General features: G+C 39.1%; 1 protein-coding gene across 3 annotated transcripts in view; it reads left to right on the forward strand.

Annotated features, from left to right (window-relative positions):
* The window catches only part of SIPA1L1 (signal induced proliferation associated 1 like 1), a 385,273-nt gene that overhangs the window by 3,366 nt on the left and 369,159 nt on the right, over positions 1-12,748 (forward strand). The gene's annotated exons all lie outside the window — the stretch shown is intronic.

The raw sequence follows: 12,748 nt of genomic DNA on the forward strand, positions 1-12,748 counted from the left end.
TAAGATCGTAAGCCTATGAAAACAACATTGATGTAATGTTTGGTAACCAAGCTTTAAGAGTTACTCAAATGACAAAGTTATGGAAAAAGTAAATATGAGTTAAAGTTTGTACATGGTAGAGTCTGTAGGCTTTCTTGTTTTGTTTTTAAAGAAATCTTTATTAGCTCAGAGCATAATGTACTTGCATGCTTTTTAGAAAAACTAAACTGAATGTATTTTGGTTCATCTTTTTCTTCTCTTTTTAAACTCATTTCCATTGGCAGAAGGAATTAGGTGTACCATCCTTGTGTCTGGACCATGGCCAACTAAATTTTAGGCCTTCTTTCTCAGCGACATGTAAGGGTTACTAGAGATTGGGGCTAGGGGGTCAGTCAGGTGGAGAGATAAAACAGGACATAAAACAGGAAAATATAGGAGCTTCCTGTTGAAAATGGGACTAATTTATGTTGTGTCACCCAACCTTCCAGTGGAGTAATCTGAGCCAGTAGAGAAGAAACTTCCCTGCTGGTTGGGTGAATGCCCTTGAGGTGAGGTGGTCTCCTTCTTCCTGGAGAAGCATTATGGTATTCTGTCAGTGCTCACACAGAAGTTTGAGTCTTATTCTACAGACAGGCACAAATAAGGGTATTCCACTATCCCTTGAGATTGACAATCCAGCCTTCTATCTGCAGCACTTTTTTTGGTATGGAAAATTGGCCTTGTTGAATTTTTGCTTTTAGTTTTTCTCCTGTGCCTCGCTAATCAAAAACAAAAACAAAACCCATACACTTTGATGGCACCTTGCTTTCAAAGGTTATATTTAAGTTAATTATTCTTAGATGGTAGCTCATTTTTTTTTTTTTCTGGTGGGCTGTTGATGAGCTCTGGAGTGAGTCATAGAAGCATGGGAAAGATTCCATGGGTTCTGGGTCTTTTAAACATGGATGATTTGCATAAGGGACAGAAGAACATAGTGATTTGGTTTGTAATCATGAGGGTACAAAAAACCATCGGGGCAGATCTTTTAACAGTAGGTAATGTTCACCAGTCAACAACAATTTTTCTCCTTTTATTCTGGCCTGGAGAGAGTAAAATAACCCCATTTGCAAATAGAACAGAGTGTTTTCTTAAAGGCGTAGAGAGATGACACCAAAATGACATGGAGGGATGTCAGGGGCTTCTTTAGCTGGCCTGTAGTAAGTAGTAGTAGGTGTGCCACAAAGTCAGGCAAAGGCATTTCTCTTTGCCCCAAGTCTGGGATGAGAAGTTTCAGCCTGTAGATTTCTAATTTGTTGCTTGTCATGTTGCACTAAGTTCTCCCTCTAATTAGGATTGTAGTATGCCTAAGTTTGAATTGTGGAAGCAGGCAATTACATAATGTTAGATTTCCCTTTTTCCAATTCAGGAGAGGCAGGAGAACGTGTGCTTGTTGGGAATGCCGGCTTGGGGAAGGAGAATTGCTGGTTTGCACAAACTCAGGGGTCAGTCAAAGGCAACTTGAGCAGAACTGACAGCCAGTGCTGCTGCCCTTGGATTTCTTTCCTCTTTCCTCCCCCAGAGCAGGTCTAGGTTAAATGAATTTCACAGATATGAAAGTTAAAGTTAATTGTGGTTATTTCTCTTCTCTTTCTGCTTTTTCCATAAAGCCTTTTACCAAAGCTATGAACAGGTATAGTCATTGGTTGGTTTTGTGGTTCTGCTTGCTTACTCTTTTTCTTTTTTTTGAGACAGAGTCTTCCTCTGTCTTCCAGGCTGGAGTACAGTGGCGCCAGGCTCACTGCAACCTCTGTCTCCCAGGTTCAGGCGATTCTCCTGCCTCTGCCTCCCCAGTAGCTGGGACTACAGGCGCCCGCCACCATGCCCGGCTAATTTTTTTGTATTTTCAGTAGAGACAGGGTTTTACCATGTTGGCCAGGATGGTCTCAATCTCTTTACTTCGTGATCCACCCACCTCGGCCTCTCAGAGTGCTGGGATTACAGGTGTGAGCCACTGTGCCAACCTGATTTCCTTTTATTTGCGATGGAGTCTCTCTGTGTCACCCAGGCTGCCATGCAGTGGTGCTATCTCTGCTCACTGCAACCTCTGCTTCCTGGGTTCAAGTGATTCTCCTGCCTCAGCCTCCCAAGTAGCTGGGATTACAGGCGGATGCCACCATGCCCAGCTAATTTTTGTACTTTTAGTAGAGACAGCGTTTCACCGCATTGGCCAGGCTGGTCTAGAACTCCTGACCTCCAGTGATCCTCCTGCTTTGGCCTCCCAAAGTGCTTGGCCTTACAGATGTGAGCCACTCGGCCAAATTTGCTATTTTTTTGAGCTGATTGCCTTTCCTTAAATAGTCTCTAGCTCCCAGAATTGATTGAACCTTTTATTTATTTATTTTTGAGATGGAGTTTTTGCTCTTGTCATGCAGGCTGGAGTGCAGTGGTGTGATCTTGGCTCACTGCAGCCTCCACCTCCCAGGTTCAAGTGATTCTCCTGCCACAGCCTCCTGAGTAGCTGGGACTTTAGGCACATGCCACCATGCCTGGCTAATTTTTTGTATTTTTGGTAGAGACAGGGTTTCATCATGTTGGCCAGGCTGGTCTTGAACTGCTGACCTCAGGTCATCCGCCTGCCTTGGCCTCCCACAGTGCTGGGGTTACAAGCATGAACCCAGTGCACCCAGCCTGAACCTCTATTTTTACGTTGCTTTTCAGTTCTGAGAAGCAGATGCTAACTGGACTGTGGTATCCCATGCCTTCAGGAAGAGATAGTCTGCTTATTAGGAGGTGCTTATAAGATGGAGAACTATAAATTAATAGAATGTCCTAAAATTTTCACCAAATTTGATACTTTTATTGCTTGCTTCACCTGTATATAGCTAGGAATAAAAATGGAGTCAGTATTTTCCCATATTCTTGCAAGAAGCATGGTGCTGTGGCTCTGAACCATACTGCTTGCTTTTAAAGACTTTTCAAAAACACATGTTCTTGAAATAAGTATGTAGTTGCTTTAACTCCTCCTTTTTCCTTAACCATACTTCTGGCTGCTCCACTGAAGACTTCAGAAGCTTCTGCCAGTATGCTTTCCCAGAGCCCGACTTCTTAGTAGCTGGTATTTGACATATGAGGAGAGTGCTCTGTGTGCATATGTGTGCATGCTTGTGTGTGTGTTTGTGTAGCTGGGGCAGGTTTGACTCCTAGCTCAGAATATGCTCTTGGGAAACATGTTCGGAAGCCTGAATATGATTCCTAAACCATGTCTCTTTTCCAGTTTGAGAAATGCCTGTGGTTCTTCAAAGAGTCTCAGTGTTGTTTTATACATTTTTAAAATTAGCATATTAATGATGATCCTTTTTAATGGGAAGCAAGGTGTACTAATTGCGTAACAAAATAATGTTTCAGGTAGATAAATGGTAGTTTACAGAGAGCTATAGGATTCACAGAAAAGGCTTATTAAAAGTTCAAGAACCTCAGCCTAGTAATTGGTTTGGGTGGGATTGTTCTGAAGGCCATTTTCAAGGTGATGTTTGAAAGTAGTGGTTATCTGTGGTTTGGTAGGATGTGTGTTTGGGGGAAGCAGTGAGTGCTGGGGTAGAGAATTGCAGTGAACCTTGAGGCTTTTCTCTTGGGGGAGAATGCTAGATACTAAGGTTGATGGGTGATTTGAAGAAGCTCAGTAGGTGATTCTGTTATGCTTCTCCCCCACTCAGTTGAAAACACTGGCTTTTTTATAATTTTTAGATCTATGTTTGACAATAAAGTAAATAAGTAATGGACTTAAACCAGAATGCAGCCACCTGGGGATTGCAGAAACTTCATTTTGGATGGGTGGAAAGGAGAGCCTCTGCATCCTTTGTAGAGGCCCATTGATTCAAAAAGACAACTTGGAAGAACTCCTGAAATGACTGTAAAAAGAGTCAGGCTGCTTAGACTCCTGCAGTGGAGATGGGAGATGGGACGTGTACATGCAATTTGATATTGTGTGTTGGCATTTCTTTTTAAAAAATTGTGGTAAAAACATAGAAAGTTTACCATTTCAACCATTTTTAAGTGTGTAGTTCAGTAGTATTAAGTGTATTCACACTGTTGTGAAACAGATTTCCAGGACTTTTTCATCTTACAAATCTGAAACTCTGTAAGCATTAAACAGTGGCCCTCATTTCCACCTCTCCCAGACCCTGGCAACCATCATTCTAGTTTCTGTGTCTATGAATCTGACTACTTTAGGTGATTTCATATAAGTGGAATCATGTAGTATTTGTCTTTTTGTGACTGGAGTACTTGACTTAGCATAAAATCCTCAAGGTTCATCTATGTTGTAGCATGTGACAGGATTTCTTTCTTTTTAAAGGTTTAATGGTATTCCATTGTATGAGTATACCATGTTTTGTTTATCCATTTATCTGTGGATAGATGTTTGGGTTGCTTCTACCTTTTGGTGGTTGTATTGTTGCTATGAACATGGGTGTGCAGATATCTCTTCAAGACCCTGCTTTTAATTCTTTTGTATATATACCCAGAAGTGGGATTGCTGATCATATGATAGTTTTATTTTTAATTTTTTGAGGAACCTCCATACTGTTTTTCATAGTTGTACCATTTTACAATCTCATCAAGAGTTCATAAGGGTTCTAACTTCTCCACATCCTTACCAATGCTTATTTTGTTTTTTAAAAATTAATTAATTAATTAAAATTTTTTTGAGACAGGGTCTCCCTCTGCCACCCAGGCTGGAGTGCAGTGGTGCAATCTCGGCTCACTGCAGCCTCTGCCTCCCCGGCTTAAGCGATCCTCCTGCCTTAGCCTCATGAGTAGATGGGACTACTGTTGCACACCACCATACCCAGAGCTAATTAAAAAAAAAATTTAAATCGTAACCATCTTAATGGATGCAAGGTGGTATCTCATTATGGTTTCAATATATGTTTCTCTGATGATTAATGAAGTTGATTATATTTTCATATTCTTGTTGGCCATATGTATATTGTCTTTGCGTAAATGTCTATTCAGTTCCTCTGCTTATTTTTTAATTGGGTTATTTTATTTTTTTGTTGTTGTTGAGTTGTAGGAGTCCTTTATATATTCTGGATATTAACTCCTTATGAGATAGGTTACTCTCAAATATTTTCTCCCATTCCAGGTTACTTTTTCACTTTGTCGATTGTGTCCTTTGATGCACAAAATTTTTAATCTTGATGTAGTCCCATTTGGCTAATCTTGCTTTTGGTCATATCCAGGAAATAACTACCAAGTCCAAAGTTGGGAAGCTTTTTCTTCACGTTTTCTTGTAGGGGTTTTATAGTTTAGGTCTTACATGTAGGTCTTTAGCCCATTTTGAGTTCATTTTTATGTGTAGTATAAGGGTCCAACTTTTATTTGTTTACATGTGGGGATCATATTTTTTCAACACGATTTGTTAAGGAGACTGTCCTTTCCTTATTCAGTGGTCTTGGCACCCTTGCCAGAAATCATTTGACTATATATGTGTGGGTTTGTTTCTGGGGTATCTGTTCTGTTGGTCTCTTTGTTTTTATGCCATTATCACACGTTTTGATTAGTAATATGTTCTGAAATCAGGAAGTGTAAGTGGCACTTTTAAGTTATGCTGTTCTAGATATTGAGTAATAAAGAAGTGACATAAAACAAAGAATGTTTCCTTTTTTGAAGGATCGAGACACACTTAGAAAATGAGGTAAGATGATTTTAATGGCTGAATGTATGAGGCTATCATTGGCAAGCAGCATAGTAAAAGCTATTTGTTTAGCACTTCCGGTTTGTAAAGTGCTTTCACAGATACTGAGTCTAGTGGTTTGGGAACGCTTCAAAAAGGCAGTGAATCTTGCATTATCACAACAGTCAGATGTGTACCTTAGTGGGTATTCATACCCAACACTCTGTGCCAGTTGCATCACAGTGATATAGAGAAATTATTATAAGAACTGTCCTTGTGATAATTTTTTCCTTGACGCTGAGTTGTCTTTCCTTTTCCAATCTGGTCGTTTTAGATACTCTGTATCTGCTTGTTGAATAGCAGTGGGCCATATATGAAGATAGACTATTTAACCACAGTACTGTTTTATGTTTTGGATGTGTTAAAAAAAAAAAGTCCCAAAAAAACTGATCTGGCTGGGTTGTACAGGATGAATCGAAGGCAAAATTGAAGCCAGAACAGCAAATTTAGTGACTGCTGTAGTAACTAATTGTGGCTACTGAAGACATATTTTCTCATCTTCTTAATACAATGATGGGGATAATTGTGGTTGAGTACATTATTTGAAGGGACATTTGGTAGAAGTTTCATGGAGGAAAAACGTAGTATGCTTGTATGTAGTAGGCCTGTCATAAAGATTTATTAGTGACCAAATGAATTTGTATCTGCAAGGTATGTTGACTGGTGACCAAATGAATTCTTGTTTGCATTGGTGGGTTTCTAAGGAGTAATTTATTCACTTTTCCTATGAGTATTTATTGAAATCCATTATATGCCGGGGACTGGTGGCTGCTGCTGGTAAACAGGATACATGGTTCCTGTTCTTGTGTAGCTAATACTCTTCTAGTGACTTATGTGGCCTTTTCAATGTTCTGTTCCTCTCCTCTCGTTGGATTTTTCTTTTAGTCAAAGGCCACCTGTTTTGCTTTTGATGCAAAAACAATTGCAGTTGTTTATTATAATGGTCCTATATTAAATATTATTTATACATAGAAAGAAACACTAGGCAGCTGCATTTTGGTTTCCAAGGAGATATGTCTCGGCAAAATTTATTTTATCAAGTGCCTTTCAAAGAAAGAGAACAGAAAGAAACTGGCTGTAATGCCTTTTGGTTAAGATTTTCCTGAGGACCCAGATAGGGTTTTTAAATCTTGGTTTCTTCTGCTCCCACACCCACTCCAAAAGAATCTGGAAAGCTAGTTCTGATTAATCCTGGATTTTGATATTAATTTTGGAGCTTTGAAGAGTCATATAACCCTTCTGGATCTTCATTCATTCATTGCTTTATTCACTTAATAAGTCTTCATTGTTTACCCATTATGTATCAAATAATCTCTTCTTTGTAAAAGGGAGAAAATTGAGGGTTGAATTCAGTTTCCTTTAAGACCTGTAAAAATTTATTACTATGATTTAGTAAGATTTAGGCCTCTTTATAGATAGTAGAAATGTTTTTGAAAGAACTGAAGAAGGAAATGTAGAGTTTTTAACTCTAAAATATTTTAGTGAGAAAATGCCATAATGGTGGATAATTTTAGTGTTAGTTTCATTCTGATCTGAAATTAATCAACATTTAAATTCGGCTCAGAGTTTTTCTTTATAATTTTGGTAGTAGACAATTCTGAACCTAACCTTTCTGTTGTTACTGGAAACACCCTGGAAACTGAATTCCTGTTTCAGATGATTGGTGTAATGTGTGTGCAGGAGATTTGGAAATGCTTGTTATCTCTTCTAGGTGCTTGGTTCTGAATCTTTCAGACTCTGGTCATTTTTATGTGGAGTAGTCTTAGGATAATGATAACATCATGTCACGGAATGCAGAACAGTCACGCTAAAGATCTGACTGCCAGTACTGTGATAATTAAGCAGGCATTTGCTCATGCTGCCAAACAAGTAATATTTAGAGTTCTGAGTGTGAGATTTCATGGCTTTATAAAGTGATATTTTCCTTTTAATTTGTTGGAAATTCAACACAGTATTGACTATACATGAAAAGATTCAGTTATACAAAGTAAAATTTAAGAATTACCTCCCATGTGGATTGTTGCTTTTCGTAAATCTGGTTTCATTGTTACCAAAGAACACTGGAAGATTTGTTCTAGTCCTGGCTCTACTACATAGTAGTTGTGTGACTTTAATGGTCTTTCATTTACCAGTCAGCAGTATCATTCTGCACTTTATAGATGGCAGATACTGTTCTCATCCTAGGGATACATCAATGAACAACTCTGAGTGAGATGGGAAGCCACTGGAGGGTTTTGTACAAAGAGTTTTGGTCTGACAGATCTTAAAAAGTGACACTCTGTCGTGTAGGGGAATAGAATGGGGAATAGTGCAAAGGTGGAAATTGGGAGATGTTAGAGATTTCTAGCAATGCTCTATAGGTGCGATATGATAGCAGCCGTGAAGGTGATGAGAAGTGAGTGGTTTCTGGATATATCTCAAGTAGGGCTAAAATGGTCCACTGATGGTGATGTGATGTGGAGTGCGACAGAGTGTACTCAAGGATGACACCAAGGTGTTTAGCCTGAGCAACTGGAATAATGGGGTGGCCATTTACTGAAATGGAGATGCCTGGAGGAGCAGGTTTGGGTGTGGTACTGAGTTGATCTGTACATGTTGGGTATGAGATGAAGTTGATACGCCAAGTGGAGCAGTCAAGTAGGCAGCTGGGAAGTTCTGTCAATCTTCATGAGTTTTAGTTTTCTCATCTATGAAATGGGGAAAGTGTCTGCTCTTCTCACAGTTCTTGAGATCAAATGAGAAAAAAAGAAGTTAAAACTTGTAAAACTATGTCTTGTATTATTTCTGGAAAGTAGACTGGCTACCATCTTGTGTCCTTTGTGGTCTGTTTTGCACTGTTTAACTCATAGGCCACATTGTATTTTGGAAAGTTAGCATTTGCCCTCCAAAGCCTGATTTCTTTCCCAGTAGATGTGAAAGCTTTCTTTTTGATCCCTCCTGCAATTTGTGGGCAGCTTCTTGGAGAACTTGGTATGTATTTCAGTTGTCTCCAGGGTGTCCAGAGGGCTTCATTTTGTGTAGAGCTACTACTTGACAGTGTGGTACCAGACTTGCTCTTAATAAACATAGCTTTGGGCCAAATTAATTTATTTAGGTGTGTGGGTATTGTGGTAGAAAAATGACTGTCTTTCTCAAATTCTTTATTTTAGGCTTTCCATAACTTGAATCCCTTAACAGATAGGGTCTAATAGGTCAGATGATTTAGGGAGACCACTTTTCATGTTTCTGGATTCAGAATACTTGGTAGGTTTTTTGACTGCTTTACGTTTTTTTTGGTAGGCAGGTGAAATATGTTAAGTATGTATTTGAATCTATTGAATTAAGATTTGCTTAGGCTCCACCATGTTGAAAGCATCAGTCTTGTGTTTAATCAGTGGCATTTTGAATTTATTAAATGTCTGTTATTGGAGGTAGTAGTAAATAGTTATATCTTTGAAATGTAGTATTTTTATAATCTATACTTTCCCACCAGTTAATTGTTCCTTTAAGAACGTCTTTAGCCAACAGATGTGATGGGTTTGGGTTCTTCTAATCCATAAGCAGTTTTGAACAGAAATACTACCACTCTTCATTGCTGTCCTCGTTTGATTATCAGTCAACAAGGTTCCACTGGGCATTGGACTGCGCACCCATTGCAGGTCCTCTGATTTAGAAAGGGCCTGACACATGCAGTGAATATAACTTGATGACTGCCGTCTAAGAAAGAATGGTAACTGTTGGAATACCATCTAAGTAAGCATTCTAAGTGTTCAGTGGAAAGAGAATGGCAATGGCTTTAGTAATGAAAGCATCAGGGAGGTAGGAACTATGTTTTTCAGGAGATACCATGGGGGCAGAAGTTATTTTGAATAGTTTTCTTGTATGTTCCAAGCAAAAGGACCTCTCTCTACATTAGGGTTTTTGTTGGGTCTTCAAATCTATAATATAGGTTTACCCATCTGCTCAGTAATTGTTAAGTTACATAATCTTTTGCTTTTCATTGAATTGGCTTACTGTACATTATTTTTGTTTCAGCTTCTAATAAACTGAACCATAGGTACCCAGAATGATATTACTTGACATAATTGTTCCTATTTGTTGAAGAGAAAACTCAAACCTTGTCTTTCCTTTTTAAGCATGTATTAGAAAATTTTGGTCAATTGTAAGAACTTATTTAAAGGGGATCTATACGTTTAAATCTGTGTCTTTTTCATGCTTGTTTTTCCCCATAAAAAGAACATGACTGTCTTAGTCTTCCTAAAATATCTTTTAGGCTTTCCAAATTGTCTAATGGCTTTTTATTTGAACTTAAGTGTAAGTGTAGTAGTTGCTTTTATTGGAGAGATGCTGAGTGTCTGAAGTCACAGTTATTATTTCTGTACTCCTGAAGTTTTTTTTTTTAAATAACCACTTTATTGAGTTATAATTCTCCATTTAAATTACCAAGTCAGTAGTTCTTAGTATATTCATACAGTTCTGGAACCATCTCTATAAACAATTTTAGAACATTTTCATTATCCCACAAAGAAACTCCAAACCCATTTGTAGTCACTCCCCATTTCTTTCCAGCCCCACCCCTCCTCCCCGACCCCAGCCCTAGGCCACCACTAACCTGCTTTCTGTCTTTATAAATTTGCCTCTTCTGTGTTTTTCATATAAATGGGAGCATACAATATGTGGTATTTTGTGACTGACTTCTTTCACTAAGCTCTGTCAAAGCACATTTTGTTTTTTGCAAGCACTTTAATAGCTGGGATTATAGGCATGTGCCACTGCACCTGGCTGATTTTTTATATTTTTAGTAGAGACGGGGTTTCATCATATTGGCCAGTCTGGTCTTGAACTCCTGACCTCAGGTAATCCACCTGCCTTGGCCTCTCAAAGTGCTGGGATTACAGGTGTGAGCCACTGCGCCCGGCCTATTCAGGTGTTTTCATACAACTTCAGTCTTGGTTGAAAGGGAGCCATTCTGTCTTCTGTTGTTTCATGGCAGACTCCAGCTTTAGATTTTGTTGCTTCCTGGTGATTAATATCAGCTATCATTTATTGAGTAACTACTCTGTGGGAGCCAGGACTCTGTGGGAGCCAGGATATTGAGTTCCTGTTTCAGAATTTCTGCTTCTGTTAACATACATTGCAGCAGCTACTGAGTTGAGGCATTATCTGATGCAGTCATCTGTTGGGACCAGAGTAGTTGCAGTCATATTTTGGCTGTATACATAAAGTGTATTTTATTGTTGGGAATGCCATAAAGCCTGTCCACTTAGGTAGCTGTGACCACCACCCTGTTAATTAAACTTATAGTTTGTTTTAAACACTATGCTGTACTGATGATAAAAAAATCTTCATCTGTTTTTTCAATGAAAGGCTGGTCTTGCTGCTATAGCTTAGTATGTGGTTTTATTATTCGTTCATGTTGTGCCCAGATGGAAAGTCAGGGACTGTTTTTTTGTATCTTTAATGATGATCTGGATTTCACAGAGTTGGTGTGTGGCCCATTTGGTGGTTTCTTTTCCTTATCTGCTGTAGGACTTTGGCCTGTCACGGTGACGTCCCTAGTGCCTAGGTTAATAATGGTCATAAATATCTTTTGCTGAACACCACCAATGAATTCATTCTATGTTAGGTTCTTTACTTATGCCGTCTCATTTTATCCTCATGAAATTCTGAGAAATAGGTGTTATCAACATTTAATAGATGTAAGGAAACTAAGATAGGCTAAATAACTCGCTAGCTTTCTGATGCTCCCCTAGCTTTCAGGATGTTCCCCTAGCTTTTAGATACTCACCTAACTTTCTGATGCTTTCCTGTTTACCTTTTCCAGGAGACTCAGGCATGGTTTGCATAGGAGTTAATACCATTACTTTTACTTTCCCTCACTTCCTTGTAGGCTTTACTAATAAAAACTAGGTGGTACCTGAGGTCAGGAGTTCGAGACCATCCTAGCCAACATGGCAAAAACCCATCTCTACTAAAAAATTACAAAAAATTAGCCAGGTATGGTGGTGCACACCTGTAGTCCCAGCTGCTTGGGAGGGTGAGGTAGGAGAATTGCTTGAACCCAGGAGGTGAAGGTTGTAGTGAGCTGTGATTGTACCACTGCACTCCACCCTGGGTGACAGAGCAAGACTCTGTCTTAAAAAAAAAAATAAGCGGTAGATGAGTGCACTTTCAGGAGGTGAAGATGTGCTAGTATCTCAAACTCCTAGAGAAAAGTCATAGATAGTATATTTAATTTCCTTTCTTGCCTGGATTCAAAGTAGTGGTTGTCATTGAATGTCCTTTCTGGCTGACAGAACTTACTGAGATGTGGGGAACAACTTCCACAGTGGACTGACACCTGCCAAGGGAAGTCCAAGGCCCAGGATTGCAGATGCTTTTACTGTGAATAGCTAGATGAAATGTGTGTGTTTTGGTGAAATAAATACAAATCTTCACTAAGTTTGTAATAACCACAGAATTTTTTCTAGTAACACCTTCATGTTACTTTCCAACTTGGGCAAGACAGGAAACTTGAGACATTTGTTTTTGGGGGTGAAATGCTTTATTTCTCATCTTGCAGCATGGATTGTGTTGTGCAATTGTCATCTTGTCATTGACTTCCACCAGTTGCCCTAAAATTATCAGGCTGTCATCAAGTCACCATCTGCTTTATTTTGAAATACATGTCTTTTAGGAGCCTGGAGGCATATTGGAAATATACAGATTTTCCCACCAACTTTTGTTTTAGATTCAGGGGTATAGGTGCAGGTTTACTACCTGGGTATATTGCGTGATGCTGAGGTTTGGGCTTTTGATGGTCCCGTTACCCAGATACTGACCATAGTACCCAATAGTTAGGTTTTCAGCTCATCCCTTCCTCACTCCCTCCCCTCTCTAGTAGTCCCAGTATCTATTACTGCCATTTTTATGTCCATCGGTACCCAATGTTTAGCTCCTAGTTTTAAGCGAGAACATGTGGTATTTGCTTTTATTTTCCTGCATTAATTTGCTTAGAATAATGGCCTCCAGCTGTATCCATTTTGCTGCACAGGACATGATTTCATTCTTTTTTATGGCTGCATAGTGTTCTATGGT

The sequence above is a fragment of the Aotus nancymaae genome, unplaced genomic scaffold (genome assembly GCF_030222135.1).
Source record: "Aotus nancymaae isolate 86718 unplaced genomic scaffold, 86718_ANA_hifiasm-v0.15.2.pri h1tg000011l, whole genome shotgun sequence".
In the NCBI taxonomy this organism is placed as follows: Eukaryota; Metazoa; Chordata; class Mammalia; order Primates; family Aotidae; genus Aotus; species Aotus nancymaae.